This window comes from Triturus cristatus, chromosome 7 (genome assembly GCF_964204655.1).
Source record: "Triturus cristatus chromosome 7, aTriCri1.1, whole genome shotgun sequence".
Lineage (NCBI taxonomy): Eukaryota > Metazoa > Chordata > Amphibia > Caudata > Salamandridae > Triturus > Triturus cristatus.
In genome coordinates, this window is record NC_140590.1 from 1,634,634,374 (window position 1) to 1,634,660,664 (window position 26,291).

The following is a 26,291-nucleotide window of genomic DNA, read 5'->3' on the forward strand; positions in this document are numbered from 1 at the left end:
GTCAGTCCCAGAAAAATGACATGATATTCAAACAATAATATAATTTTATTTTTCTATGATGGACTCCGGCTGAGGCGCGCGTGTGGGACTGGGCCGGGCCATGACAGGGAGGAGTGGTGGGCACTTAGAAGTGCGCATGTAAGTTTGGCTGGCACTCTTAGGCTTCAATGTATGAGCGGCAGACCAGGCCGCTCAGACCTATCCTGGTGATGCTCTCATAGCTTGAGAGCAGCGTCTGGATTGGGTGGGGAGCCTGTGCTTTCCCAGAGACAGCTGGGAGTGAAGCACCTACGCGGCCGTTGTAGTTGGGGCAGCGAGAGGTACGTTTTAAAAAATATTATTTTTACCCTCAATTCCCTGTCCTGTCAACCCTCACACCCCCTCATTCGCTGTGCGGCAGCCGCCACTGACACTTCCTTCCCACAGCTCTTTGGAATGTTGCTCTGATATTTGGGGACGTGACATTGGAGGTATCAGCCCTGATTCACATTGTGTTCGTGCCTTGTGACCATCACGGGTGAGTAGCCGTGCTATACAAATTGGTTGATTGAGTTGATGAAGGGAAGGGATGTGTTTTCAGAGCGAAATAATCTACTCTTTTCTGCCATCTGCAGATAAAAACTGTGGTCTGGTCTCTTAAAGTATGTGGTTTCAGCTGTGCATGCTCATAACGTCTTGATGTGGGCAGGGTAGAGGCCGGGAAGTTACTCAAGTAGGAAGCTTACAGGGAACATAGAGTAGCGCCTGCCCCTGGCTGTGACTGACTGTCCACTTCGTGCAACAGACGCTGAAGCAGGAAGCTGAGAGGGAACATAGAGTAGCGCCTGCCCCTGGCTGTGACTGGCTGTCCACTTCACGCAACAGACGCTGAAGCAGGAAGCTGAGAGGGAACATAGAATAGCGCCTGCCCCTGGCTGTGACTGACTGTCCACTTCACGCAACAGACACTGAAGCAGGAAGCTGAGAGGGAACATAGAGTAGCGCCTGCCCCGGGCTGTGACTGACTGTCCATTTCGTGCAACAGACGCTGAAGCAGGAAGCTGAGAGGGAACATAGAGTAGCGCCTGCCCCTGGCTGTGACTGACTGTCCGCTTCACGCAACAGACGCTGAAGCAGGAAGCTGAGAGGGAACATAGAGTAGCGCCTGCCCCTGGCTGTGACTGACTGTCCACTTCATGCAACAGACGCTGAAGCAGGAAGCTGAGAGGGAACATAGAGTAGCGTCTGCCCCTGGATGTGACTGACTGTCCGCTTCACGCAACAGACGCTGAAGCAGGAAGCTGAGAGGGAACATAGAGTAGCGCCTGCCCCTGGCTGTGACTGACTGTCCACTTCACGCAACAGACACTGAAGAAGGAAGCTGAGAGGGAACATAGAGTAGCGCCTGCCCCGGGCTGTGACTTCCTGTCCGCTTTGTGCAACGCTCTCAGGCAGGCAGAGACGCATAGACACTCTGTTAGCAAGGAGGTGTATTGTTTCAAGCCTTATCAATTTGGGTAGGAAATGTACTTTAACAACTGATTACAAATCCCATATAAATACATCAGATGGTGGAATGGGTACATTGCCTTCTCTAATGGCCCATTAGATGTCAAACCGCCCCCATGAGCATCAATGTGTGGTAGATGACCCTTCCAGGGTCAAAACTGTATGCAAAATTCATTTTTAGATTTCAGGTACAAAAGAGTTTGCAAGACAGTGTGGGACGAACAGTAAGTGGTCCTGGTGACATTTGATGCTCTGTTCCACTTAACCTACATGTGCTAGAACTACAGTGACAGGCAATGCAGGCTGATGACGTAAGGGGAAAGGGGCTGTACGTACGGCTACATGTACTTGTAACTTGTAGGTAATGAAAATGATGTGCCAATAAAAACTCAACCACCCACAAAGGTGCCTGATGAATTGTCACAGGAAGGTGGAATTTTGATGAAGGCGATTGAAATCAGGGCAGTAAGTGGCATTCACAGTCTGCACACGAGTATTGCTTGCAAAGGACATGAAGGCCCCGAGTCTAAATTGGTTGGATTGAAGGTGCCCTTGGTCGCACCCAATCAAATCGAATACCGCGAGTTTGATATTTATTAGGGGCAATAAATAGACCCATTATGAGTTTTTGAGGAATAACATACCGATTTTTGTGCTTATAGCCCCAAAATCCGCACGCCTCTGTAAATATGCTATTGTTTGACCGTGTTAAATTTTGGAAGACATGACCTCCTGAAATTTAACAAAGGGTGAAGTATTTAACATGCCCGGTAATTACTGGATTGGTACAAACCACCCAACTTGGAATTTTGACCCCTGCACAAACAGGGCTTTATGTTTTTAAGTATTTTTTAAACAAATTTTATTAAGCTTTTCTTTCATATCCTCTTACATTTCAGATTATACAATGGAGCCTTGTAAGAGTTTCATAATTACAGTGTACACAGGATATTAATAGCTTTAGTCGATTATATTTTCACATAGTGAGGCATGTTCAAATCACAATACAGTATTTTATCATTATGTCCCCTGAGATACCTGGTATAGAGTTCCGTTTATGTCTCTTATACAACCATTAGCTTTGCTAGCTCTGTCTTTCTGAAGCATAATTGCTTGTTCCTGTGAAAAGAATTAACTACCCAGCTCCCTCTCCTCCCCCTTACCTCCCCCTAGGCTTGCCTTAGTGTAATACGTTTTTATTAATTTTACCCTATGCAGGTTCATTCTGTGGGTTCATTAGATACTTATCTCCTGTTAGTTGTGGTGAAATAGTATATTCTTGATCACCCTTGATCTCCCTCCCCTAAGGCCTCGCCCGTTCTCTTTCATCCTCTTTATAAGGTGGGTGTTTTATTAATGTCACTAATGCTTCTCAAGCTCTCGCTGTTTCCAGGGATCCCCCGCCTCCTCTGGCTCCGCCCAATCTTCCTTCTCCCTAGTATGTCGCCCATCTTGTAAATTCCTTTTCCACTGCTCCACAGCGGGCCCCCCCTGGTATATCCTTTTTCTAATGATCTCTCTTTTGGCTATCAGGAACACCAAATATTGGAACCTACTTGTGACTTTAACCCTGGATGTGTGTGGGAACCAGTGTAAGAGACAGTATCCCAGTGTTACTTGTACCTCTTTCTCTGTTATTTCCGCTATTGATGTTGACACTTCTCTCCTTAAGTTCCCTATCTTAGGACAGTCCCAGAACATGTGCAGAAATGCAGCATTTGCCTCTCCGCATCATGGGCACAGGGCTGTTCTATCCCAAAGTGTTTATTGATGCGTGCTGGTGTTAGATAAGCTCTATGTAACACATAAAAAATTATTAATTGGAAACAAACAGAGCTTTATGCATCGTTTGCAAACCTCTGACAGCCTCAGCATAGTGACCTTAGAAATGATTCTGACAAAGAACCACCATCAGATGCATCCTGGAGGCAGAGGAAGGACACACAAGTAGAGCATGTATTTAAGGTGATGGGGGTTATCTGCTGTAATTGATTCTCATTTCAAGATCCACAATCTGGCCATGTATCGCCAGCCATGGGGTTTGTGAATGAATTCCCAAAACTTTGTAAGACCAGTTAGCCTTGTTTGAGAGGAGCAGTATTACGACATTGTCCTTATTGACTATCAATCAGCTCTGCTGTATGGAAAAGAAGATGATTAACATCTTTTCCCAACCGTATATTCTGCACTGTTTGCATTTGCACTTTATCGTATGAATTTGTGGTTGATCGTCTTTTTATAAAACTCCGGAAAATAGGATTTGCTATTTTATCACACACTCTCCCCACGAAGTCCATGTCTGTATATAGTTTTTTATAAGAATTTTATTGCATACGAATATTAATCATAATGTATTCCTCTCTTCCTGATATATATGTGTTTGTATGCTTTTATGGTGCTTGCCTTGTCACCGAATAAAGCTGTTTTTAAAAAAAATGTGGACTATCATTCACAATGGGATAAACTGGATTGAGTGCAATCTCTTCATAACTAAAAATGTAGATGAAATCTTCAACAACAATTTTACATTACAAGGGAAAGTATCTGTTCCACTTATTCCTGATAATGGAATACTACAATCTACAAATCCAGATTAGATTTGAGCCCATGTAGGCCTATAGAGCATCTGACTTTGAGCAAGATTTAGAGTTTGGTGGATGGAATACTCTATCATAAACGCGACAGATGTCTCATCAGCCTTATTAGATGTGCGTTAAATCCTATTGCATTGTAATAAGGTCGAACGGTATATCCGTAATGTTTGTGACGGAGTAATCTGTCTGCCAGACTCACAGCCTTCTCATCAATGATGCTATTTCAAATAATGCACTGATGTTGTCAATCATGTTATGGAACATGTCATGAGTAATGTGATATGTGGGGTCATTGGTTGTGCTTTGGAAGGGCATGAGAAATAGTTAACTTTGCCCACCAGTTATAGTTACTAGAGATAACTGTAACTGGCGAATTGCAGTGTTTTTTAAAGTTCAAAACATTACATTGTCACCGAAATGTTCACTTGTCACTTTAAACTTTGTTTTTTTTCATTGAATCTGTAGGATTTTATTTAGCATAAAGTAATATTTTATTACCATGTGTAAAGTCAATCCCAACCATGCACAGCCTTCAGCCAACCGCTGAGGGCAGCCTGCTCCCTGTCATTCCAAGTCAAGTAGGCCACAGGGCCTGGCCTCACTCTGGCAAACCCATCGCAAGGGCTGATTTGTCAAAAAAGGAGGAGGTGGGCACATGCTCCCACTTCCGGAACATTGCAGGTCCCAGGGAATCCAGCCACCAGAGCTGCATTTTTTTATTAAGGGGAGTGGGGTGCGCAGTCTCCCCCGAGCACTGCGGGCCCAGAGACCCCATCGTCTTTTTTTTTTTTAGGTGGAGGGGGACGCGCGACCCCCTCCCTCACGTGCAGGAAAAAAAAAGTCTGCTGCCACCTGGCAGGAAAATTGTCAAACCTCCTGTCAAGTTGGAGAACATTCGCTTTCTCTGCCTGTGTTCCTGCAGGAAGGAAAACGACTGTGTCCTGAGGGTTGGCTCCCCTGGGCACAGTGTATGAGCTGGCCCTGGTGGATGGGGTATCCTGGGGCCATTTAAGCCTCGGGGAGGGAGGCTGCACACTCCCCTCGCTTATATGTCGGCCCTGGGCCCCCCAGAGCCCATTGATGTCTTGGGGAGGGGGCAGGAAGCCCCGCCTCTATTAATATGTATTTCGGTTCTGGGGATGGGGATGGGGTCCCCAGGGCCTATCCAGGCTCGGGGAGGGGAGCCACATGCTCCTACTCTTTTTTTTAAAGTAGTGGTCCCCAGGGATGGGTTGCCCAGGGCTGTAATCGGCCTATAGAGGGGTGACACGTGCCCTCTCCCTTATTTTTAAATTTTGGTCCTGGATGTTGGGGTCCCAGGGGCCTTGACAAAAGTCAGGGAGGAAGGCTGCGTGCCTCCCTCACATTTGTTTGTCACAGCGGCACCCGCCCACCATTTGTTGAGTGCATGTCTAATCCATCACTAAGATATTCAGGCAATACTGTACCAGAGGACATGCTTTGTTTGCTTCTGTACAGGATTTTAGATAAATAAGTACAAGGACATCCACAACATTGTCATCAGTTTATTGTCAAAATCATTATTATATACTGGATTTAAGTGTTTCTCGCAGTGGCAGTGCAGTTCATTTCACACACAGAGAATTGAGCTCCTTCTCTTTCCTTTCTCCCTCCAACCCCATTCCCCTCTTTGCTTCCTTACCTCTCCTCACATTTGGTGAAGCTTGAAAGTGGTGGGGCGTAAATACCTTTCTTGAATTGCACCGAGAGAGCAAACTTGCCCTCACGTAGGGGGTTGGAAATATGAGGGTGGGATCGACGTTTTGACATGTCATCTAAAAATCCAACACTAATGAAATATTGTGATACTGTTGTGGTGTGCCCTCCGGGTCATTGAGACTCACTCTAACCAGCAAACCCTAGCAAACACCTGGCCAAACAAGCCTCTAAATATGCAATAAAGCAGCTACAAGCTGGATCACCCCAGAGTGCTGTGCAGTAGAAGCTGTTCATACAACCTGTCACCCAGTGCTTAATTTGAGCTAGTGGTTTCCAGTGCTCAGCACCAGCACTTAATTGGTTTCCGGCGCTCGGCACTGGCACTTTTCATTACCACAGTTATGACTCTCTGCCACATGGTGGCACTGCTCATCTAATTTAGAGATGAGCAGAACAACAGTTGTTTATGAATACAATATACATTAACAAATACTAATACTTGGGTCCCCAGCTATTCCTTTAGCTTTGGTGACCTGTTATAATCTGAACTGTCGCACTTGCAGATGAGAGAGATGGTTAGTAGGTGTTTTGGTACCGTCATTGGCAGCGATGACAGGGCAATGGGTGGCGCAAGCTGCAGGGGCCTCCTGGTCAGGGCCCAGGCACTTATTATTTTACAATCCAAGCACTTCTGTCACCAACATCCTTGGTTTGGTCTAGGCTCAGATATCAGACCTTGAAAAGGTGCCCTATTGCCCTCCCCTTAGTATTGGGCTTCAAACTGCTCCTGCTCCTCTGATGATGGGCAGCTACTGTAAAAAAAATCATAATAGTAATACAATAAAGGGATAGTAAAAAGTGCCTTTGCTATCAGAATCACTTTTCAGATTCAATAAAACTAACACCAAAATATGAATGCTATTAAAATACACTTAATGACTATAATACTAAAGTGAGACAGTCAGTGATATAGCACATCTACGACTCTACTCTACTTATTTAATGTGCATTTTCTTTTTAAAACAGGCTTGACCATTCCTGCTAAAACCCTGTGTGTTTTTTTAGCTCGTAGCAGGTGAATATTGTCCCCAGCACTAACTGCAAGTATAAATGGGGCAAACACCCAGATGAACTTCAGGTTTGTAAAAGTCATGATGATTGCGCAATTTATAGCGACAGCCTTTATTAAATTGTTATTGTTTGCCTTTTAAGTGTGAATGCGCAGCTAGCTATTTGCTTATTGTAATGATTGTAAGAAGTCGCATACTAACTTATTCGTTCAATTCAATGTCCACATGTCTATCAGTACTACAGACTCTCGAAGAAAGAGTCCACCAAAACTTTAGACCTAGACGCATGTACCTCTGCTCTCCTCCCAGACCCTCTTTCCCCTCCTACACTCACACATACCAATCAACACGGACACCTTCCTGCACACAAAAAAATAAGCATTTCCCTCTTTCTATGTAAGTTGCATTGTGCAGCACGCATAGAAAGAGGAAAAAAACGAGGAAAAATAAAAGTATTTCTCCTCGTTGCGCCTCCTTAGGCCTCCCCTGGGGAGGCATAGGATTCTGACGCATTCCGAGGTCTGGTCTACAAAATGCTGTAAATCTAGGAATGCGCCAAGTTCCATGGATGTTGTGTGGGAACACTCACAGCAACACCCATGGAACCCCCCTTTCACGCAGAGCTATGCGTGAAAAGGAAACATATTTACAAGGACAAGAAAAGTCATTGCCCGTGCGTCAATAAAAGTGACGCACCGCTCGCGCAATGGGCTTATAAATAAGCCCGCTGTGATTTTCTACTGCAAAACAGTTTTGTAAATGTTGCTCAAAATTCTTTTGAGCTTGCACAGCAATTGCATCGATTGCTGTGCATCAATTGCGCAACCACATACTAAACACTGAACTAGTCAGAGCTTGCACAGCTGGCATAGATTTTTCTCTGCAATTGATACATTCTTTAGCGGTTCCTCCAGGAAATCAGTCTGGTCAGCTGCAGTGATTGTGCAACACGCTTGTTTTGGAGGCAGCATTATTTGATTGCCGGGCTGTGGGTTCTTCAGTGCATTCCAGATAATTGTGTTTTTTCAGATTTTAAAGTGACATCTTGTTTCAGTCCTAGGGAAGGATGACATATTTTTCTATGTGCTGCAACGTACATCAACTGTCTTCTACATACATATTTATACAGATCATTTTTGAAAAGTGTCGAAAGGGAAATTAAAATACTTTTAAGCTCAGAGCCCCAGGTGGAATGTCATTTCATGACATGCCTTATAAATAAATCAGTATCCGCCATTACCATCTCTTGGTTGTCATAATTCCTCATTCTCATGGCTGTCCAGGAACGAACTGCCTGGGGCTATTTCCGCCAGCGACAGCAGAAAAAAACAGTTTTGAGTTGTTAAAAACGGACCTCTGCAAAAATAGCACAATTAATAAAATAAATAAACAAATAAGAAAATCAATAAATTCATAACTTCTAAACAAATAAAGATTATAAAAAAGTAAGCGAACAAAAAAATAAAATAATGCTCCGGCAATGATGTGTACTTTAAAAAAATATACCTCTAACAATAATACGCGACAGGCGCAAACACAAAGATGGGCGCAGTGCGGATGCACAAATATGAACGTCTGTGTCTAGAGGGAGTTAAATGACCTTCTTGAGCAAATGCTGCAATAGAGGTATCTCTATGTGGCGCGTTTTTATGGCAGATAACAGACTGAAGTCTTAATTACATTTTTGGCGGATGGAGTAGTTTTCCGTTGGGCTAGCAGAAGATATTACACCTGCCTTTTCGGCGGTACTCCGCCTGCCAGATTTGGTGGTGGCTGCTGGCTCAGCTGTCGTCTCTGTATTTTGAAGCTGAGGTTCCTTTCAATATGCTGAAAGTTTGATGGACAGATGCCATCAGTTTTGACAGCCACCCACCAAACTTTTGACGTTTTTTATTGTTTTTCAGAAACAAATTCCCAAAGTGAGAGTATATTTTTGAAAAACAAAAAACTAATTACTCATATATAGTGGGAGTTTTATCTCAGGGTGTGGGGGTCATTATTGTTTTTTTCCTGTCCCCCACCAGCACTTCTGGTGGTGATGGAGAGGAAAAAAAGACTTTACAACGTTCACCCTAAAAAGGGTGGATGGTGTAAGGTCCTTCTTCCGAGGGCCCTTACTCTGCTGAGCTTTTGGAGGAAGTATTCCATCGACAAAGCCAAAGGGGGCTCCATTGACACAATACTTAAAATTCATCTGTCTCTAAATGATAGTCAGTCTGAGGGTTTGGAGGGCAGGGACCTCTGCTGCATTTGCAACAGAGTACCCTGTCCAACAAACACTAAATCAGGCCCTGAGCAGGGGCGGACGGCACGGCACGCAGGTGGGGAGGCGTGTGCATGGGGGCGTGGCCTGCTTTAACAAAAAACGTACCTTGCCGCCGCCGTGTCCCATGTCTTCTCACCTGCTTGCCTGTGTCCGACTACAGTTCGGAACAGGAAGCAGGCAGCCATGCTCCTACCCTATGCCAATCACAATGTTGCATTCTGAGCGCCGTGACACGGCACTCAGCCAGGGACTGGAGGGGTGGGCATGTTCTCCATGCAGTCTGTAATACAGCCTGCATGGAGAACAGGGAAGTACGCATTACTGGTTTGGGCAGTCAGAGAGGGCTGAGCAAACAGTCATTGCTCACAGGAGTGTTCTACCACTCCTCCCCTGCAGCTCCGCCCACTACCTCACCCACTGCTGCAGCAGGAGAACAAAATAAAATGATAATAACATTCCGTTATTATCATTTTATTTTTTACATTCTTTGTTGCTCCTGGCAGTGGGGCGACGCTCCTTCGCCTTAGCGGGGGAGTCGCCACTGGCCCTGAGTCAGAAGCAGAGGAACAGATTTGCCCACAATCATACAATATGATAAAGTAGGGAATCTATGATTCAAACCCAGGTCACCTAGTTGCTGGTACACTGCATTCATCAATGTCTGCTACGGCCCAGACCATCTTCCACTATTCCCTCTGCCAAGTTTACCCACTAATTACAATGGCAGTCAGGTAAACCAGGCAATTACGGATGTTAAATATTTAATGGCTCTTCTGTGAGCATGCAATTGTGGAATTGTGGGCTTCACTAGATAGAGAGCTGTTCATTCATAAGCAGTTGAGGGGGACAAATTTATGGAAAAACCTTTAGATGCTGTGGCTACGTACCATATAGAGCAGCTCTCGAGCTAAGGATCGGTGCAGCAACACAAAGGGATGGGCCCTAGATCCAAAAGGAGCAGACCCCTGTCATACCTTTTGGATATTTATACCAACCTACCTTTGAATTCTCTCTCTATACCCTTAAGAACTGCATACCTTATTGACATTATTTGATGGGTAAATTTACCAGATTCTAATTGGCTTACTCAACTTTCAGATAAGGCCATAATATATGGTGTAGAAGTACACCAATGGTATGAACATTAAATATCACCTGTGGACTACAGCACATATTATGACATCCACTTGTGTGACAAGGCAAACATGACTTGAGGCCTACCACTGTTTGACTGCTGCAGTTTAAACTTGCTGCCTGCCCTGTCAAAAAAAAACATTTTGGAAGGGGAAAAGCCTTTCTGTTAAATATGAATAATTCATCCCTATATAGGCCTTGCAGCCCACAATGTAGGGTGCATGGTATTTAAAAGTGGGACATGTAGAAATATACATTTAACAAGGCCTTAGTGTGTATTAGTACTAAAAAGCTATTTTCACTATAGAAGGCTGTCGCTGTGCCATAGAGAAACACTTGAAAGCAATATTACATTTGAATTCTGCTATCTCGGGTTTCGGACAGGGTAGAGAAATAGTTCAACAACTAATTTTGTTATTTATTAAAAGTAGGGGTGGGCGATATATTCCGCTCTACCGGCGGAATTGGCGGAATTTTGGACACTCCAAGTTACTATTGTAACACGGAGTTCGTGACAAATCCCGCCATCCACAGCATGGTGAAGTTTTTTCTTGCATTTGGTAAGTTGGTGAGCACCAGCGCGATTTGGCTTCCCCTTCTGTGATTTTTGGTCTTTAGCAAGATTTCTCCAACACGGGTAGTTGAGGGTGATGTCAACCGTTTGTGCTCAGAAAGCTGGCACTCTAATAGAAAATCTGATCTAGTGGCAGCATAATTCTCTTGAGAAGCCGCACCCTCTGGCACACCACGTGGTGCCATTCGCACTGATTTTTCAGCATGGAACCAGCTCTTGAGACTAAATCACAGCGAAAGCAGCATGAAGTGCCTTTTTCTGCCTGTTGGCGGAATTCCACGGGATCTCACTGAGTTTTTTTGTAACAACGCAGAATTCTGCTGAGTGAAACTCCACGAGTTCTACCCATGCCGAATTTAAACCCAATTCTATGGTGATAATGGATTTGGATTTTTTAATACATATTTAGGAAAAGGAACTTTTAGAAATCTACCTTTCCCCTGTCAGAATATCCCTGGGGAAAATTTGCATTAGCTCTCCAGCAGCTGCCCCGCCAGTGTTTGACCTTAATGAGGTGTGAAAATGCTCCCAGAGCAGAGACAATGTGCTGGGTATTGCGATAAGTTTATCTTTCACTTGAGGATTGTTAGGATGGACCCAGAAACTTCATTTATTTGGAAATGGGTCTTCCTTTTCACCACTAGATATAAGGTGAGACCAGGAGAGGGCAATCCTTTGTTCCCCCTGCAGGCTGGCTCCAAACTGAATGACAATGAAGCTACCAGAACCAAACCCAGTTTTAAGTAACCACTCAGTAGGGTATTGCTCATTTCCCCAGCCATACCCTGGATGGACATAGAGGAGCTGTAAAAGGGAGAACAGGATCCCATATTTTGGAATTAGCGAGTAAGGTGACTGTGGGATTGTTTACAATAGGTTAAACATGAACTGTTGTAAAAGTAGGTAGGGTTTCCTCTGGGAACCTTTACCTCCTTGGAGGAGCCAGGAGTTGCCCTCTAAAGCTAGCTAGTGTCAATCATAAATGTGGCACCCTAAAGTACCACTCTGGGAACACTTTCTGGACCTGTAGAAGATGGACTGTACTTGCTATTTGGGACCTGTAAAGAGACCTGAAGGGCTGGACCTGCACCCACTTATACCCATGACAAAGGTACAAGAAGTCTGACCAGTTGCCTGATCTCTTGTATGGCTTCAGAGAAACATCCAGATGATTCTTTTTCCTGACTTAGACTGTACCCTGCAGGTGGCTGTTTTTCATGGTGCTTTTGTTTAAATGCATGATCACACCAAAAACTGACATGAGGATGTATTTCAAACTAAAATACAGCATCCTGTGATGGATTTGCATTTTGCATAATTATGTGTATACTTGCATAGTTTTGCATAATTACTCAAACACAAATTCTGCACATTTTGCACACCCATAGTCTTGGAAGCCTTGGCTGTTTCTAACTGGACTTCTCCTACAGTCTCTAAAAAGTCTGGGTTTCAGCTGCTGGAGGACAGGGACCACCCACTTGAGCTGATGTGGCACAGGTGTGACTTTGCTAAGATGAAGAAATAGGTTTGTCATTCTTGGAGCTTCTTCATAGCAGCAAATCTGTTTCTGCTGGCCTTGGTGAGAAGGTACCGAACTCGTTGTCAGATACAACATGCAGCCTTGCCCTGCTGGAGAATTCTCTGCTCCGAAAAAGAGACTAAGGGGCAGATTTAATTACTGGTGGATGGCCCATTGTTCTACAAGGCCAATGGAGTAAATTACTCCATTGTCCTGGTGGAGGGACCACCCACCAGATTTATAAATGACCGCCAAGCTGGCTGTGCATGTTATTGTGCTTTACTGTATTCATGACATAATCCATTTTGGAATACCTGTATGTGTAGGGTTGACAAGATGAAGTTTGATGACAAGCCTTTGAGGCTGGGATGTGAAGTCATGTGATATAAGTCTAAGGAACATTCCAAAGCCGTATGAAATAAAGACAGGCTCATATAAATGATGTGTGATAGACAGAAGTGCCTTTTTAAAGTGCAGGGATAGCCCTACCCCTTTATGTGCTTTAATCGCCCTCAGAGGTGCGCTGCACATTGTTTTGTGTATTGGCCAGGTAGGGAAGTCCCCTCTCTTTTTTAGTCATTGTTTTTCAGCCCTGAATTCCATATCAATCAGCACTGTGTTAGGTCAAAGTGAGTGTTTAGTCTGCCAAGAATTGTCCCACTTTGTCTTGTGCCTCGTGGTTGCCCCTAAGAGGGATTCAAGCATTGCCTGGCCTTGCATTCGTGGCCTGAAGCAGTATCAGAGTGGTAGCCAGAGTGAAGAGACCATAAGCATAGGCCTACATTGCTGAGACCACATTACTATACATACAGAAACAATATGCAAGTGCTTCTTTGTTACTTCAACAGCAATATTTAATGCAGGTGGCATACGTATGCTGAAGTATCCTCGTGCTGAACCCAGGTGAAGCATTGTAAAATTAGTGGTTCTAGTGTGCGTTAAATAGCCAAGATTTTAGCCATTTCCTGAATTACAGAAGATCTGGTCCTGGGCGAAGGTGCAGGGCCAAGTGTTGGTCGCAGCTACTGAGAAAGCCCTCACAACAAAGCAAATGATAGTAGAAATTGATGGGATGAGCTGCGAGCTTGACTTGGATTATACTAGGACATCTTTTTTTACTAATCTCTCTTAGAAGGAATTTATCTCTTTACAACGCATGCTTTAGATCACATGCCATTACAACGTGGTCGTTACAACGACCGCATTGTTACGACGTGAACCATTACATCACAAGTCGTTACAACGACTTGCTATAGGGGACGCGCTGGATTTAGGAATAGTATAATTTACTATCCCTACTCCAGTTTGTGCAACAGCAGGGAAGGTGTTGGATTGTAAATCCAACACCTTCTGCCCCTACAAAAAGTCATTGTAATGACTTGCGATGTAATGGTTCGCGTTGTAACGTGGTCGTTGTAACGAGCACGTTGTAATGGCATGCACTCAAAAGCATGCGTTGTAAATGCTGTTTGCCCCCAGAAGTGCTGATACATAGCTCTATTAATTGTTAGAATTGCTTTAAAAGTGACCAAGCTCTTCATGGACAGACACTGCCAATGCCATAATACCGGTGTGATGTGTGAAAATGTCTAGATCTTAGCGACTAACCCGCAGCTGTATTTTTGCACTAATTAAAGCAAGTGGAGCATTTCTGCTGCAGCAGCTAGTGACATTAAGGGGCTTATTTACATGCCCTGTGCGCCGCTGGAACATCACTTTTTTTTAACCTTCTGGTGGCACAGAGTGCAGAGCCATATCTACGAGGCCATGGCTTTGCATGGCTTTTCATGGCCTCGTAGATATGGTGTAAGGTAACTCAGCGCAAATCCCTGCGTTGCCTCACACTGTGTTGAGGAGGCATGTCATGGGCGTTGCGTGGGTGTTCCCACTCAACGCCCATGGATTTTGTCACATTCCCAAATTTATAACATAGCATAAATCTGGGAATGCGTCAAAACCATGCACTCCCCAGGGGTGGCGTAATGAGGAGAACTAACTTTATTTCTCCTAGTTGTTTCCTCTTTCTATGTGAGCTGCATTCTGCAGCACACATAAAAAGAGGAAAACACCTCAATTGATTGTTTGTGTGCGGGAAGGTGTCTCTTCCTTCACAAAAGCAATCATTCCTACAATGCGGACACCCTTGCACCACGGTGCAAGGGTGCCTGCATTGGCGCAAGGCAACCATTTGTGCACCAGCACAGCGGAAGAGGACAGGAATACACTGTATCTCATAGTAACGGCTCAGTCCTACCCTATTCTTTTGAGGCAGGGCAGAACAGCAAAGTGATTTGCAGCGCAGGACTACGTCTAAAAGTGGTAAATGAGGCCCTGAGTTTCCTTAATCTAATGCAGAGAATGTTTAAAACAAGAATATTTATTTTGCCATTAATAACAGGTAGTAACATTCTTAAGACCATTTTTATCCAAAAGCAGATTTGGGCAATAGTTACCACACACTATGTTTCATTGCACCTGAGAATCCGCACACTACAACTTATATTTAAAAAAAATAAAGGAAGGTGGCAAAAGATTAAGTGCACTTAAGTGACTCATTCATATATGTGAAATTTGGAAGGGAAACATTTTAAAGTTCCCATGAGAAGGAAACAGAATCATATAATTTTATGATGGATTTGGAGTATGCTAGGCAGTAATGTTTCAGTTGCCAGTCTTACATTGTATTGACCTGGTTGGCAAAGCGCCCACACAAATTGTGTGGGCACACCTTGGTAAAAAATGTAAAGGATATTAATTTAACACTATGGGATTCTAAAATAGAATAACCCTTGCTTGTTCATATTACTACTAATCATGTTTCCATTTTTTTCTGACTTAGGGCATGAGGTTTCTTCTCCCTGCATCCCCCATGCCTACACCGTACATGGTGGTATAGTGTATTATTTCTGTTCTGTGCTTGTGTGCAATATTAAAATACAGCTACTGTATCTTATGAATTATCTCCAAAACATCTTGCTGTTGATGACTTTCAAACCTCTGCTTCTAATTAGGGGTGGCGAAAGTGAAACACTAAAGTAATAACTATAACTTACATTTCTAATTTGCGCATCATCAGTTATAATTTACGACAAGACTGTGTACGGAGGTGCGCTACGTATAGTAAACTGAAGGTAATGTGTAAATTATAAATGTAAGGTACAACTGGCGATCGCACAAATTAGAAATTTAAGTTATGACAATAGAAGTTTTGAAAGTTTGTATTGATTAAGTTGGGTTTGTATAGAAAGAATACATCAAAGTTTCCTAATTATAACTTAGCATTAGTCTTTGTTTTTTTCATTACATTTATATGGTTTTTATATTTTAATAAAAATGTGTTTCAAATCATAGTGTCGAGTGTAGTAGAGTACAGTGGAGGACAGTGTCATATAGTGTAGTAATGGAACGTCTAGTGTTGTACAGTGAAATAGAGAGTAGTGGAGTAGAATTGAGTGGGGTACAGTGAAGTATGGTATAGTGCAGTGGCATACAGTGGAATACCATAGTGTGGTGTGGCATAGAGTGGAGTGGCATAGTGTGGATTAGCATAATGTAGAGAGGATTAGAGTTGATTGCGTGGAGTGAAGTGGCACAGAGCGAGTGAGGTAAAGAGTAGTGGTATACAGTGGAATAACGTAGAGTTTAGTGGCTTACAGTGCAGTGGTGTACAGTGGAATAGGATACACTGGAGTGACGTACAGTGGAGTGGCATAGCGTGGAGTAGCGTACAGTGTAATAGCTTTGAGTGAAGTGGTATACACTGGAGTTCCGTACGTGGAATAGCGTACTTTAGAGTAGCGTTGATAGTAGTGGCATAGACTAGAGTGCCGTAGACTGGAGTGGCATAGAACAGAGTGGTGTAGAGCTGAGCAGCGTAGAGTCTAATGGTGTAGAGTGGAGTGGTGTAGAGTGGAGTTGCATTTAGTGAGTGGCACACAGTGAAATAGTGTAGAGTGGAGTAGTGCATGGTGGTGTGGCATAGACTGGAGTGGCATAAAGTGTAATAGTGTAGAGTGGAGTCGCTTACAGTAGAGATGAGTACAGTGGAATAGCGTACAGTGGAGTGGGGTAGAGTGGAGTGTCACACAGTGGAGTGGTGTAGATTGGAGTGGCAAAGAGCGGAATAGCGTAGCGTGGTGTGTTGTAGAGTGGAGTAGGTTACAGTGGAGTGAGATAGAGTGTAGTTGTGTACAGTCTAATAGTGTAGAGTAGAGTGGCGTAGAGTGGAATAGCATACAGTTTGTGACATAAAGTGGAGTGCCATAGAGTGGAGCGGCATACAGTGGAGTAGAGTAGAATGGAGTGGTGTGGAGTGGAACAATATTCAGTGTAGTTGAGTACAGTGGAGTGGCATAGATAGGAGTGGCATACAGTGGAATAGTGTAGAGTGGAGTGGCCTAGAGTAGAGTGGAATAGGGTGAAGTGCAATAGACTAGAGAGAAGTGCCACACAGTGGAATGGTGTAGACTCAGTATCAAACAGTCTCGTTGCATTCAGTGCAGTTGCGTACAGTGGAATTGCATAGAGTGGATTGGGGTACACTGCAGTGAGGTAGAGTGTAGTGGCATGCTGTGCAATACAGGGGAGAGGATGTGGCCTTACGGCTAGAGCGGTCAACCTCGAAGCTGGGGAACCGGATTCAAGTCTCGGCAGGGGCGCTCAACACAGGGGTGTAACACAGGCCCCCACATTCCCCACACAGTGCGGGGGGCCCTGAGCTGCAGGGGGCCCCCCGAGCTGCAGGGGCCCCACTCAGCACTGTACTCACACCGGAGAGCTCCGGATTAAATCCGGAGCAGGGCCCCTCTGTGTTCCTTGCAGAGGGGTCCCTTCAACTTTCGTTACGCCACTGGCTCAACATCCTGTGATTCTGGGCAAATCACTTAATCTCCCCGTGCCCAACATAAAAATGGATGTGTCCGTCTGTAATGCAACTGGTGCTCATGTAAGGCGCTCTGATACCTTTGAGTCAAGTTTGACTCTGAAAAAAAATGGTAGAGTGGAGTGGCATACAGTGGAGTGGCGGAGAGTGCAGTGTCGCAGAGTGGAATAGCGTATGGTTTAGTGGTGTACAGTGGAGTAGTGTACAGTGCAGTGGCATACAGTGGAGTAGCGTAGAGTAGTGTAGTGGAATAGTTTTGACTGTAATGGCATATAGTAGAGTGTTATACAGTGGAATAACATAAAGTGGAGTGGCGTACAGTGGAATAGCATCTAGTGGAGTGGTATCGAGTGGAGCGCCGGAGAGTGTAGTGGTGTACACTAGAATAGCCTAGTGGATGGGCATACACTGGAGTGGTGTAAATTGGAGTGACGTACAGTGAAAAACGGTACAGTCCAGTGACATACAATGCAGTGGTGTTCAATGCGATAGTGAAGAGTGTAGTAGGATGGAGTGGTAAGTTGTAAACTAGAGTAGTGCACAATGTAGCAGTGTACAGTGAAGTGCCATACAGTGAAATAGCATACAGTGGATTAGCATACAGTGGATTAGCATACAGTGTGCAGCATACAGAGGAATAGAGTAGAATGGAGTGGTGTACAGTCTAATATCATAGACTGGGCAGTAGAGTATTGAGTATTGCATTTCTAGAGCGCAACTGCCACTCCTGGAGTAGCATCCTGGTGCAAAGAAGTGTGGCAGTATTAATTTAGTCTAACTTGAATAGTCTTGGGGGAAATGATGTGTCACAGAATAAGTGAGTAGCACAAGACATCGGGGAGGCTATAAAGCGTGGCTTGGAGTGGAGTGTATAGACTGGAATAGGGTACAAAAGAGAGGCGTAGAGTGGAACAAAGTAGAGTGGAGTGGCATAAACAGGAGTGTGGTAGAGTGTAGTGTGCTCTAATATGCACCAAAAAATCCCCGTCTAACCTTCCCAAATGTCCTAAACTCTGATGAATGTGTAATAGGCTCAGAACAGTGTTTGTTCAAAAGTAGCATATTTTATTTAATCAATTCATATTGTTCATAACTTTTATATCTATAATGAGGGAAACACCTCTCTTCTTTGACATACAAAATCTATCACATGAAGTGACAGGTATCTAATTAATTGCATTTGTACGCATAAATGTCTCTCACACACTGTTTCTATATAAAATCAGCTTAAATTGATCATTAAGGGTCGTGCTTAAATATTACTATGAATATAGATTATAGTACTCAGTATTACAGTTGTCTTATGTCTTCTCCATTACATGGATTGATGCATCAAAATATCACATCTAGTATGAATTTATACAGTATTACATTTGTGCCTTCTCAATTCTTATCCTTTGAGTTGTTCCATATAGAGAATATTGTTTTCTTTATTATTTAATGCTGTGGCTTAATGGATAATCATAATTATATCATAGTGTGGCTTAATGAATAATCATAAAGGCATGTTTTGGCTAAAACGCCTTCCTCAGGAATGGCACACAGTAGACCCCTCTGAACATCCAGATACCGGTGGGAATGGAAATTAGAACACTGCTACTCTGCTGAAGTAACTAATAATCAGGCGGCCTAAACAATCCAATGTAGTCTCTCGCATATGCCAAAATGCGCTGATTTTACTGAATTCCCAATGTTCCACTCTATATTTACAGTTTCCTAAATTCCAAGGACCTGCAGGGAAGCTGTGGGAGGGGGAGGGAAAATAGTCAACCTCTTCCACCTTCCGTTCCCAATAAAGTCTGCTTCCGAGCTTTGTGGAAACCGCTGAACGTCAGCTGGAAGAGTGTAGTGGCGTATAGTGAAATAGCTTACAGTGGAGTGGGGTAGAGTCGAGGGGAGTTGCGTAGTGTGTAATAGCATACAGTAGAGTTGTTTATTCGGATGGCATACAGCGGAGTGGCGTAGAGTGGAATGAGGTACAGTGTAGCAGTGTACAGTGGAATTGCATACAGTGAAGTGGCATAGAGTGGAGGAGTGTTGTAGAATGGAGTGTCATAGAGTAGACGGTAGTGTCATAAAGTGTAGTTACATGCAGTGGAACAGCGTAAAGTGGAGTTGCGCATAGTGGAGGGTCGTACACTGGAGTGGCATGGAGTGGAGGGGCCTAGAATGGCGTGGCATGGAGTGGAGTGTCGTAGAGAGGAATAGCATAGACTGTAGTAGCATAGAGTGCAGTGGCCTACAGTGGAGTAGCATAAAGTAGTGTGGTGTAGAGCAGAATAACATTGTGTGGAGTGGTATACAGTGGAGTGACGTAGAGTTGAGTGCCATATATTGGAAAAGAATAGAGTGAAATGGTGTAGAGTGCAGTGTTATACAGTGGAACAGCATAGACTGCAGTAATATACAGTGGACTGACGTACATTGGAGTGGCATAGAGTGGAGTGGTGTAGACTGTAATACCATACAATGAAGTGTCATAGAGTGGAGTTCTGTATACTGAAGTAGCATACAGTGGGATGGCCTACAGTGGAGTGTCGTACAGTGAAATAGCATTTAGTGCAGTGGTGTACACTGAAGTAGCATAGAGTGGATTGACATAGATTGAAATAGCATAGCGTGTAGTGTCATAGAGTGGAGTGGTATAAGGTGGAATGACATAGAGTGGATTAGCGTATAGTGGAGGGGCGTACAGTGTAGTGGCGTACACAGCAGTGTTGTAGAATGGAGTGGAGAATAGTGTAATAGCATGCAGTGAAGTGGTTTAGAGAGTAATGGCGTAATGTGGAGTGAGGTACAGTGAATTAGCATAGAGTGGAGTGTCGTACAGTGAATTAGCGGAGAGTCTAGTGGCGTATAGTCTAGTGACGTAGAGTGGAGTTGCATAGAGTGTAATACTGTGGAGTGGGGTGATGCAAAGTAGAATGTCATAGAGTGGAGTGGTGTACAGTTAAGTGTGGCACTTGAAACAGACATTGCGTGAAGGTGGGTTGGTAGGAATATAGATTATGCAGTGTAAATTCTAATTTTTGGTAGTAGCTGTAAATAGTGTAAGTACTGTTTAAGCAATAAGTGTTAAAATATTTAGCAATATATTGTACTGCAGTATACCACGGTACATGCCGATAGCAAGGCAGTATCTGATTGGGTAATGGCTACCTTTGTAAAACGCAACAGGCAGTCCTGTAGTTTTCCGCACACATTTCCTGCGTTCTAGATTAGGGCCTTATTTATAGCTAAGTAATAGATTTTATATTTGTTTCTGACCTATTGCCAGTTCATAAAAGTGATAATAGTAAGAGAAAAGTATTTATTAATTCTCTATATATATTTCCAGCAGTTTAGGGAGAACTACAATTTCTCTGCTACTTCCTGTATTCCAGATGCCTTCACCTGCAGTTACCATCCTCTGGATATTTTTTGCCAAGTTGTTTTTTTCTTCCAAACAGAGGCTTTTTCTGGAAAGCACTATCTGCTTAGGTGCTTTCTAGAGTAGACGGCATTGCGGATACCGGAAGAGGTCACCCATGCCTCTCTCTGGCAGACTAAGACCATGAAGCCCCGGGCAGTCCGCTCTCATCAAACACGAGTGTCCATAGCCAGGCGTGGTTCACCTAAACCAGACCCCCTGAACCGAAACAAAGCAACCTAGGATTGGTTTTGACCTAGTTAGGGCTCATCAGCTAGGTTTGCTTGGTTACAGAGACACAGTGTGCAAGGGACCCACAACTTGACCAACCTGTAATATTTAGGGCGACACACTAAAGTGTACAAAAAAGTGATAGCTGGAATGCTTGAATTCATCTCAGCCACTGGTAATTATTCAGGCCGCATCCCAGTCTATCGTATTCTGCACACCATGCCACCTCAGGTTGGACCCAACTATATTAAAATCAGTCCTGACCCTGTTCCAATGGGAACAGTGCAGCCTGAACTGCCAAGCCAGGTCCTACCTGAAACAGAACACAAGCAACCAAAGAGCAGTTTTGACCCAGTTAGGGTTCATCAGCCAGGTATAGCTTGGTACCAGTTACATGGTGTACACGGGACCCACATCCGGCATACCAGTTCCATTTTGGGGGACACGCTAAAGTATACAAAAATGTAATGCTTGAATTAAACTCAGATGCTGGTAATTACTCACAACCACAACCCAATCCATTGTTATTTTGGACACCCTGCTACCTAGGTTCAATTTGATGTGGCATGGTAGATGAAAAACAATTGATTGGGTTGCAACCCAGAGTGCTTGCCAGTGGCTGAGATTAATTCAAGCATTCCATGCATCACCTTGTTGTTGTTGCAATTGACGCCCTAGGTGCCACGAGTATGCCAGACATGGCTCCCATGGTCACTGTGCCCTGGAACAGAGCTATACGTAGCTAATGAGCCCTTATCAGTGCAACACCAGTCCTAAATTGCTTGTATTCCAGTTCAGAAAGGACCTGGCCTGGCAGTTCAAGCGGAACTGTTCCCATTGGAGCAGAGACAAGACTGATTTGCATATGGCTGGGTCCAAACTGAGGTACCCTGGAGGGAGGAAAACTGTCTATTGGGATTGCAGAGTCTGAGATTAATTAAAGTATTCCTTTGTTGCACCAGGAAGGAAGCGATAGCCATGAGACCAGAGTGAGGTCAGAAGGGGACCCGCTGAGTTACGTGTCAGAGAGGACGCCACAAGAGATCTGATGTCTGGCACCATTCTACAGCACCACCACGGCTCAGGAGAGTGGCAGCCGACCCAGGTGGATGATTACTGGTCAGAAGAGATAGTATAAAATAGGCACAGAAACAAACCTGCAGGAGTTTGGAGTTAACTTCGGGTAGGAGGGACAAGCAGGAGTGGGAGGTTCTAAGAAAAGGGCACTCAACATAGTAGCTAGGTTTCTAACAACATGGATTTACCCACTTTTTGGTGGGGGCACATTTCACGCAGAGTAAGATGTCCTCGGCCAGGTTACATTTTTCTTTCTATGCACTTTTAAATTTTCAGACTTAATGGGAAAGGGTGAGTTTCACAAGGAAGGGCATCTTTTCGGCTAACATCCCCATGAGTTCCCGGCAGCCTAAGATGCAGAATCTCACCTTGGACAGCTTTGCAAGTAAGGTATTGTGGAGGCAGAAAGTACACACAAGGTCAGCAAGAGATACCTTGAGACTAAAACCAGAATATAGTACTCACCGGCCGCTGTAGCGGTTCTCTCAATGGCATTGTGGTTCCATCCGGGCAACTCCTCTGGGCACCTGGAAATAAAGAAAAGACTTACCACACAACCATAAAATGAACATATTAAGACTGTAATTCGCATACTGTGAAGATTAACGGAGCTCTCTAAAGAAAGAGGAAAATAAAAAGGTCACACGCCTATGCAGTTAAGTAAATTCAATGTATACATCTCAACATTAGACTAAACCTATAATATTGAAGATAATTAGGATACCTATAATATCTGTAGTGTATTAGCATTGTGGGTCTCATTTATGGGGCCCCTTGCGGAACGTTTGCGCTGCCGGAGCGTCACTTTTTTGATGTTCCTGTCACTTAGTGTGCCACGGCATACTTACAAGACCACGTAAAGCCATTGCATTCTGCAGCACACATAGAAAGAAGAAATCGCCTGGATTGATTGATTTTGTGCAGGAAAGTGTCCCTTCCTGCACAAAATCAATTAGTCCCGCAACACAGGCACCCTCGCACCATGGTGCAAGGGTGCCTGTTTTGGTGCATAGCAGCCCATTGTGCACCAGCGCAGGGTTAAAGGACTTAAACGTGCCGCATCACACAGATACGGCGCATTCCTTTCCTTTTGTTTTGACGCAGGGAGCGCAGCAAGATTCCTTTGATGCGCTGCCCTGCGCCAAAACCTCATAAATGAGGCACTGTGGGGCAGAATTACAAAAAAGTGACGCCTCTGTAAAGATGCGTCACTTTCCCTGTGCCACCCTTAGAAACCCTTGCGCCACTATGGATGCGCCGTATTTACAATATGGCGCACCATGGCGCAAGGATTGACTGACGCATCTGTTGATGCAAAAGTCATGCATTGCTGGAGTTGTGTCGCAAGCACGACGCAACTCCAGCAATGCTGGGGCAGGCCTATCCTCATTGTGCTGCGTCACTCCTTATGGCTGCTTCAAGCAGGCGTAAGAATTTGATGCAGTGGCGTCCTAGAAGTGGCGCAGTGAAATCTTGTAGATTTCACTGCGTCACTTCTGCGAGGCTTTTTTGCGTTGGAATGCCCACCCTGCATACATTATACCTGACGCAGGTATAATGTGACGCAGGGCTTTACAACGTGGCACATCTCCCTAGATGCGTCACGTTGTAAATGGGCCGCAACTTTTACGCCTCCGCTGCGTCACAAAAGTGAAGCAACGGCGGCGCAAAAGTGACACAAGGGACTTGTAAATCTGCCCCTGTATGTATAAGAGCTTTCTTATTAATGAGCCCGGTTTCTCTCCATCACTCTGAGATCCGTGCTGACGTAACTTGTCATTCAACGGAGAGGAGACTCCGGGTCATTTGTACCGCAGATGCTTTGCACATTGTGCTGTGAGCTCAAAACCATGATACACGCAGCCCTTAATGTGCTGTATTATATACTTGTACCCACAGGTAGAACAATGATGACGCAGACTGACTGCTTTGTGAGGACGGCACGCGCCGCCACTCTAAGATGCGCCATTGTGTGAGCCTCTGCAAGCTCCTTTACTGTGAGTAAAATTGGTAGTTAATGGAAATGAATACAGGCTCTCATACACCATTACGCCCCTTGCATTTTATACATCTCAAATGGGAACAGAGCTGGTAATCTTTCAAAAGGCACTTTGCATCAATATCTCATGACAATAAGCAACAATTCTTTTTGATTACACACACGCAGCTCCTATTGTGTGTGCAGAACGCTCTCACAAACAATCAAGGCTTTTGTTTAGTTTGTTTGTATTTCCCCTCACATCTATGTTATGCCTGAGGTTTCAGCAAGAGAAAAAGTGAATTCGAGATTCGTTTCTAAACCTGTAACTGCTGGTTTCTTCAGTTTTGATCACACTCTCCCTTTAACACGTGTAGCGCCTAGAGCTAGTGTGCGATTATGAGCGCTAAAGAACATATCTACAACCGTAAAAATCAGAACAGGATGGATTTTAAAACATCATTTTGACGTTTTTAAAGTTACAATAAAATTCAATACCTTTTAAAAATATATACATACTGAGGTTATGAAAATATTTTGGGTCACACATTTTTGCTGCAGATATTCTTGTATTTTACAATATAGATGTGAAAAATCGATATATTTGTCCTCAGTTTTTCCGCAAAGGTTCTATACTACAATATTTTTGTGGTGAATATTATCATGTACAACATGGAGTATACGATTCGTCAGGCTTAATAGAGCGCATGGCTACCGACAAGGGCCTCCAAGCCTAAACAGCTAAAGGTAGGGATGCTATTTCCAGGAGGTTAGAAAAGGTCTGATTTTAACAACTTTCTGAATTTTGATTCTTACTCAGTTTTCCTCATATACTCAGGGAGAGCGTTCCACAGCTTGGGGAACAGGAACACAAAGTAGGGCCCCCCACTCCGGGATTTCCTAATCATGTGAGCTTTGAACAGTTGTTGGCTGGTGGAAAGAAGAGAACTAGTAAGGTTGTAATGGGTGAGAAATTCCTGAATCAGTCTGGGACCCCTTTGGTACAGCACTCGATGAGGCATGCAGAGTACCTCGAAATGGACTCTTTTAGTCACTGGTAACCAGTGTAGATTGGCCAGCGCTGCAGTTACAGAATGACATCTAGGCCTTTTCAGCAATATACGAGCTGCAGCATTTTGAATAATGTGCAGTCTTTATCTGACCGACTTGGGGCTCCCCAAGTACCGGGAGTTACCATAGTCTAGTCGGGATAAGACTAATTCTTGCACCACAATAATTCTCTAGAATTTTGGTAGCCATCCCAGTTTCTTTCGCAAGGTCCTTAGCAGGTCAAACCAATTCAATGCCAGGTTTTTTCTTGATGTGCCATGGACAGCTTGTTAGCAAGCCATACCCCAAGACTCTTGACCGTCGATTCAGGTGTAGGTTGATTGCCAAGAAAGTCAGGCCAATTTAGGTCTAGCAGCTCCATGGATTGTTTTCCACAACCATCACTTCTGTTTTATTCCCATCCATTTCAAACTGCTTGCTGCCATCCAATCTACCACTTCCTGGAAGCAGTTGATAAGACGATTAGATGTCTTATCAATTTGATTGGCGAGGGAGATGATGATCTGGGTGTCATCAGCATACGATGTTGAAGAGAAACCATAAGCTTGTATGATTTCAGTCAGCAAGAGGAATGTGATTGCTGATATGGGAGGCACTATATGTTTTATAGAATGTAGATGATCCTGTCACAGTTTCTCAACCCTGAGATCGGGCCGTGCCCCTGTACTGAACACACTCTTCATAGATACCAGGAAATTATATGAGGTGCAGATGGTGATTACCTCTGCCATTTGGGTTCAAACCACTGCTTGAATCTCCACCATGTTATCAGGTTGGAAGAGGTATGCCTTGACTCGCAATAAAGTTGAGCCCACTTTTGAAATGGGGTCCAAGGGATGTTGTGGTGCCAGAGAGTTGAGGGATAAAATTGCTTTGTTTCATTGCAGTGAGCTGTCCTTGGACATACGTTTGTGTGCTATCATTTCCTACCATGGCAAACGCCATGGTTCACATGGTTTACCATCAAATAGGATTCTGACTTTTAGAATCGGCAGGTAGAGAGGCAATCCTTCAGCTGATCCATGTTGCTACCTGTCAGTAATTCCATGGCTTACACAACTACATGAAACTACATACATGACCACTAACAATGCAATCTTCATTCTGTGGGTGCCTTCACAGGTCCAAATATTTGTTCACAGACATTCCACCAAAAGATGAGGGCATTGGCAAATGGGGAACTAATTTAGAGTTGTTGCTAATGTATCATCCTCGTTGGAAGTGGAAGATTACTACTGGAGAATTTTCCACTGCTAGCACTGTGCTTTTGGCATACATTATGAAGGTAATTCTGAACGATAATCCTCCAATAGGGAAT

The 26,291-nt window shown here is 44.0% G+C and overlaps 1 long non-coding RNA gene across 1 annotated transcript in view; it reads right to left on the bottom strand.

Annotated features, from left to right (window-relative positions):
- LOC146812593 (uncharacterized) overlaps positions 1–26,291 on the bottom strand; it is a 260,278-nt gene that overhangs the window by 69,454 nt on the left and 164,533 nt on the right. Inside the window, exon 2 of the long non-coding RNA XR_014965962.1 lies at positions 22,390–22,451. This is a non-coding gene — a long non-coding RNA (uncharacterized LOC146812593). The remainder of the gene's footprint in view (positions 1–22,389; positions 22,452–26,291) is intronic.